The following is a 6,683-nucleotide window of genomic DNA, read 5'->3' as shown; positions in this document are numbered from 1 at the left end:
TTATGCAAGCTTTTTAAAAAAACACTTTTGTAAACATTTTGTGATTTAGATAACTAAAACTGAAACTTGGAAAATTCTCTGCTTTTGATGGCAAACAAGGTATGTGAAAGCTTAGATCTCTGCAACCAGGAAGACATGTTAAATTATTAGCTGACCGAGGCAGGGTATGTGTCTGCTACCCCCAGCTGACTTGAAGCCCACATTCTCACTAGCATTGGAGAGCAGATACACATCATTCACCCATTACAACAACACTCTCCAAGGTTACTGCAAATCCCCCAAACTTGTTTCCTGCCTCTTAGTTTCCCACCTGCACTTTTTCTTCATACATTCTTATTCTAACCCTTATAAAAAACAAGTCTTTTAAAAAATCAACCCCTATAACAGGCCAGTCCTGTTATATAACTCTTGGATCAATACTATTGGTCAAAACTTATGCAAATCAGGTTTTGAAAAACTGAAAAAGCACCAATGCTATTGGTTCAGATTTATGCTAATCAGGACTTGCAGGTATCACTGCTATTGGTTAGTCCTGAAATCTCTATTTTGGTGTGTCCTGCTTTTATTTTCCTGCTGTTCTGGGGCAGTGGGAGATTTAGCGGGTGGTGTGGCCACTTGGGGTAGGGGGCTGCAGTGCTCTGTGGAGCCAGCCACCACCCCAGGCCTGGACATGTTGTCCTTATGCCTTGGGTCCCGGTGCCTCTGGAGAGTGCAGTATGGCAGGCTCCTCCTAGGCTAGGTCCCTGCTCGTTGTTGGCTGGGTCCACAGCTCCGTGCCTCCTGGACAAGGGTTTGGCTTCAGTAATGTACTGGCAGCCAAAGTTCTTCAAGCTTCTGTTCTCAAAGAACAGATGGGAACTATTAGTGAGAAAGCTTATTATTAATATCATTGAAAGTATAGTGGACATAGACAAATCAATTGAAAGAGGAAAATAAGGTTTCAGTTTTAGTGGATGGAAGAACTAGTATGTTAACTCATTTCATCAGGCATGTTATAGAAACAAGTAAGCAATTCTTAAAATGGGCTTTTTGGAAAATAAGAAAAAAATCTGCTATAAAAAATTGTTAAATGTGAAATTACTAAAATGTAAAATATGTATAGCAGAAAAGCTTGTTTAAACATTCTTAAATATACCACAGTGATGTTCATATTTTTTTTCAGAAATAATGATCTCTGATTATCTGAGGGTTGTTGAGTCAACATTTCTGAATGATTTTCAGGATGAAAATAAAAGGAATGCGTTTTGGCCACTTGATTTGGATTTGATGCTATTTGCAGTCAGCCTATTGTTGGGGCCTGAGTGGGACCCCAAGTTCCTATGCTGGGAGCCATCCCTGAAGGCACATGGTAGGGAGGTGTAGTGATGGGCAAAGGTGCGACCTGTGCAGTTGAAGGGAGAAAGAAAGAAGGTCCACGTGCTTATGCTCTGATTAAATGCTTTATTCATTCAAATCACTCAATTCAATTTCGCACAATAGGTTCTTAATCAAGAAAATGGCAATCCTTACTGCTGGGCACTGCAGTAGACATAATCAATTCACAGCAACAAGTCTAAGTTAACTCTAAGCACTGAGAACACACTTAATCATGACAGACTTGTTACAGACATTCCCTCTGCATGCTAAGCTCAAGTGCCAGATCTGCAGTCTCAAACCTTAGACCTTAAGTCCAGCAGATTCAGACTCAGGGTGCAGTGATCAGGCCAGGAACGACAGAGGCTTCTCCTGGTGTGGAGTTGAGGGCTGGCTGAAGAGACGGTCGGTCCTAAGGAGACGGCACTGTTCTCACCAGAGTCAAGAGGCTGCTGTAGAGTTTGAGAGTGGTGAGGACGATGCAGAGGATCAGGCAGATGATGAGAAGAGTTGGGATGTCAGTCCAGGTCCTCACCAGGCTCTCCGGCATGTGTGCCTAAGTATCAGCTGGCTCTAATGTCTGTTCATTAAGTGTTGGGGCTTCCGCTTGACCTTTAGGTCCCTATCAGTTGTTACCAGGGTTTTGAGTGACGTCTTACATTTTAGAGTCAGCACATATGGTTTGGTGATTTCTGCCCTGATCTTTACTCATCTTTACTCTTATCAGGGTGAAGGCAAATGATATGTGACTTCACTCTGAATCTTATCAGGGTTGTGGAAAGTGACTTGTCTTTATTAGGCCATGCCTGATTGACATATTGGAGGGCTCTGTATGCTGATGCCTGGTGGGACTGCAGGTTTACTTAAAATGGAGTTGCTTAGACTAAGGCCATCCTTACAGGAGGTGAGTCCGAATGAGTGTTAGGAGTGTACAAATGCCGTGTGTGGAGGGCCCTGGGAGTGGGCTTACCCTCCCCACAGTGACCATCTGAGAAGTGTTCTTCCCCTTCGGAGTGCAATAGGCAAATCCCGTTTTAGAAGCAGTGAGGCAGATACTTCATGCAGGTACCTTCACCGCCTCCAGCGCTGTGAAGGATACAGATGTGTTCTTTATGCACGGTGTAGTCTATCTTGTGCTGTGTCAGCACAAACGGACAAGAAGAAATCTAGACTTATTCTCTGGGGAACGCTGTTGAATACCGTGGTTTCCACACATCTACATTCCTTACTGGGAGTTGAACTTGCCTTCACTATCACTCTCGAAATTTCCTTATTGACACCAGAATTCAGGATGACATAATACTTGGCTCAGAACAGATGACTGTATCAGGAGTACTGCCAGCCTAAGAAAATCAACTTTACCTATATCATAGAAATAGTGTGAAAGTTATGTCCAACATAAGATTCATGAACTACTTGACTCCATCTTTAAGGGCCTGATTCTGCAATATTGCTTCTGCTCTAGGAATCTGAATGTGACGGGAGGTGACTCAGTTATGTCATCAAGGATCCAGGCTTTCCCCACTTTTCCATTCCGCTAGTCATTTGCACATAAATATTTACTTTCTGTCCTTGGAAGGATTATACTTCTCTGCCTCACTAATACCAAGATTATTCATGTGACTTACTTTGAGCAATGAAATTTGAGCTAATATGACTTGTTTCATTTTGAATCAGGAACTTTTTCATGCTCTTCCTTTTCCTCTGTCATGAGACTTCTTGTGTCCTGGATAGAAGCTGTTCCCTCTTCCTGTACCAGTGTGAAGATGAGGTAGAACAGAGCAACAGATTGAAGACCATGTAGAATGAAGCAGATTGTTATAAACCACTGGAAGTTGGGGGTTATTTGTTACTGCAGCATAACCTAGCCTGTTCTTACTGATACAAATGTTATCAAAAGTGAGGTGCTACCATAAGAGAAAGATACACGCCTATGAGTGTGTGTGCCTACACCTACAGAGAGAAAGAGATTGGGGGGGACATTTTTTTAGAAGGTAGAAGGATAATTTTTTATACACTTTAAAGACATGTTTAGGAAAACTTTTCCCTACACACTTGAAAGGCAGATAAGATCCCTCATGAGCTTCCTGATTTAGATGAACTAAATACAGGAGAATTAGAACGACATGGGCAGTCGGTGCAAGATGGCAAATGAGGACCCTGTGAGCACAAAGAGGGTCTCCCAATAAGGTCAACTTCCTAGCTGATGAGTGTGTTGTGGATATGAGAGGGGGACCCCACAGAAAGACTACCGTAGACTCATGGACAAAGGGGTACCAATAAGTGATAATAAGGAGAGGTGGAGATGGGAGGAGATAGAAAGGGGGGAAGGCCCCAAACCTATGAAAAGAACAAACCAGTACTCCCCCAACTTACTTTAGCTCTTGCAATAAAACTGCTGCTTGCTTGCTGGATTTGTGTCCTATTCTCCAATCCTTTGCTGAACGAGACAAGAAACCAAAGACCTCCAGACCGCAACATGGCTGGGATGTTGAATGTTAGCAGAGTGTCTCTATTACTTCTGGCTGCATTTAACGAAGGTCTTCAAAAACATTTGAGGCCAGAAAGTCATCAGCCAGTTTCAGAATGTTCAAACTTATAGGCATGTGAGAAGAAGCATCTTCCCAATTGAGAAATGACTTAAGAAACAATAAAAATATAAACATTCAATTTTATGGTAAGAACCAAAGCCAAAACGTTGAGAGAATAGTTTAAACCTCTGAATTAAGATAGTGCTCAGTAAAGACTTTTGACTTATCAAAATAGTTCAGGAAAATACAACAGAATTGATGACTTTCCCACCAGAGCCAGATAGGCTCAAAGCCCCTAAAAACTCAGAAAAAGTTGGAGACAGAGGGATAAATCTTCACATGAACTGGGGAGAGGGGAGGTGGGTTATCGTGTGAGGTTGGTTGTATTAAATAAGCAAAATGTTAATGCAAACCAGCCTGGACTTCATAAGAGGTGTGACATTCAGGACTTCAAATGCTGCCTTGGGACCCGGACCCCTTTTGGAGGGATGGACCGTGGAAGCTGCTGGGTTCCCCGACAGGGGCATATTCTACAGAGTCTTGTGCACATGTGGCCAAGAAGAAATGGAGAAGGAGAGACTTCCTAGACGTAGAGCCAAGGGCCAGGAGGAATCCTGAGCCTGGAGCTTCGGCGAGGATGCCCAGTCAAAGCTGTCCCCTACTTCCAGGGAAGGACACCTGTGCCATACGGCAATTTCAGAAACTCCCTGGACAAGTGACCCTTCTCTTCTTTCCAGTCTGCAGTTCTGCTCCTGTTCCACCATTGGACACTGGGTAATGAGCTGGGGGGAGGGAGGCAGACTAGTCATGTTAGTTAATTGATTTTCAGAACAAAAAAGACCCACATCCATACTGATGTCAAGATTGTCACGAGACCCTGCACCTCAGTTCTGGGTTGTTACTGGGTCAGACTTTGTGGTTTTCCTCCTTGGGGAAAGGGAGAGTCACCCACTGAATAGAGTCCCTGTGTGGAAAAGAGCTCTATCTACACATCCCAAGTTTGGTCTGTGATGATTTGTACTTTTTCTTTAGAAACATTATTGTGGGGGTGGTCAGCACCCCACCAGGGCAGTTTTTTTGCTCAGGAGGGAATGAGCCACCCGAGAAAATGAAAATCTGAAGTAGTTGGTGAAGAATTAAGAGTCAGAGCCAGAAAATAGGTTTTACGGAGTGCCTGATAATTCCCTCCAGTCCACACAGGACCTGGGATAGAAAAGCTAGGAAATGGCTCTGGTCCTTTATGTGAGGGAGTACACCAAAGACAGGGACGAGGTTCCAAGGGGGCGGAGTCTTGCTCCTTGGTGTGGCAGGGGATTCGCAGCCAACAGGTTGATTGGCATCTTGGCAAGCCACACCCCTCTCCTAGAGGCTCTGTGTCTGTGTGGGCCCCAGCAGGTCACCACGACTCTGGTTCTGTGCAGAACCTGTGGCAGAGCTGGATAGGAATTCACGTGTACTTGGGCAGTCTCACCGGCAGGAGTGCGGCTGGGAGTTCCCAGATACCAGATGTTTCTATTCAACGGCTTCCATGCTGATTTGGCTCTTGCACAGTTACCAGATGGCTTCCCCCTATGATGCTGGCTCTTCTACCCACCTGGCTTCGGGTTGTCCATGTGGCCTGCCTTGGTCAAGGAGGTGTGAGTAGAAGCCACATGAGTCACATCCACAATAATCTTTGAGTAAGCTCATGGCTCACTGCATTTTTAAATTTTCTCTCCATAGGCAACTGTGTGCATTCCACATAGATTACCCTGTCAGCTGTGGTCCTGAAGCGGGTATCACAGGGAACAGGGCTACAGCCAGTCTCGATGGGCATGCATTGTGAACAAAATATAGGACTTTATTTTTGTGAACCATCAAGATGTTCAATTCATGGGCACCTCTAGGCTAACATACCTATCTCACCTCTTCTTTCTTTTTGTTCGTAGTCCCTGGATGCAAAGCCAGATCTCACATTCACTCTCAAAGCAGGAAAGTACTTACATGTCCTTGGACAGAAATGTGCATCATGATTTCATGTTGCAAAAGCAGGCTTGAAATCTGAGTTTTAGTTTTTAGAGGTTTTGTGAAAAGTAAATAAAAGCAATTGGAATAGTGAGTTTAAAATAGAGTTTGGCAAAGGCAACACAAATGAGGAATTTGCAAACTGACCTGCTATTTTTGTCTACAGATGGGTCATGCTCCAGCCTCACGGAACCACATTTCAGGCCACAGTACCTTATGGCCTCTGTGAGTTTTCCATAGGGCAATGAGAGCAGAAGTATTTCTGTTTGGGTTATGGTAGCATCCACTTGTGGTGCCAAGTTCTGGATTTGTCAGAGTAAGGTAGACTCTATGGTGTTAACTATAAAACCTCGTTGGTTAAGGAAGCGAGGGTTTCTTCCTTCCTGACATCACTGTCCGACGCAGGGTGTTCAGTGGAGACAAAGTGACTTGAAAGGAGACTGGGAGATGAACAACCAGTGGCCTAGGGAGAGCATAAGTCAGTGGCCCTCTATGATTGCGTTTCCTCAGTGGATGAAACAAAGCGGTGCCTGCAGCTGACCTGGCAGCTCTGTTCCTCAGTTTCTGCATCATGTGGGATGGTGGTGGCTGGGGCCTCAGGAAGCGTTGTTAGGAGAGTTAAGCTATGACTTAATGTATCAAAGCACTTTGAACAGGACCGTCCCCATATCAAATGCTATGATATTCATTTCTTTCTTTGCTATCAACAATGCTGCAATGATTATGCTGTGACTGCAGGTAAAAATATGAATTTCAGGACCTAAAGTAGCTGTCTTTTAAATGTCAGTAGCAATT

This window comes from Urocitellus parryii, chromosome 8 (genome assembly GCF_045843805.1).
Source record: "Urocitellus parryii isolate mUroPar1 chromosome 8, mUroPar1.hap1, whole genome shotgun sequence".
Taxonomy (NCBI): Eukaryota; Metazoa; Chordata; class Mammalia; order Rodentia; family Sciuridae; genus Urocitellus; species Urocitellus parryii.
This window is presented reverse-complemented; position numbering follows the sequence as displayed.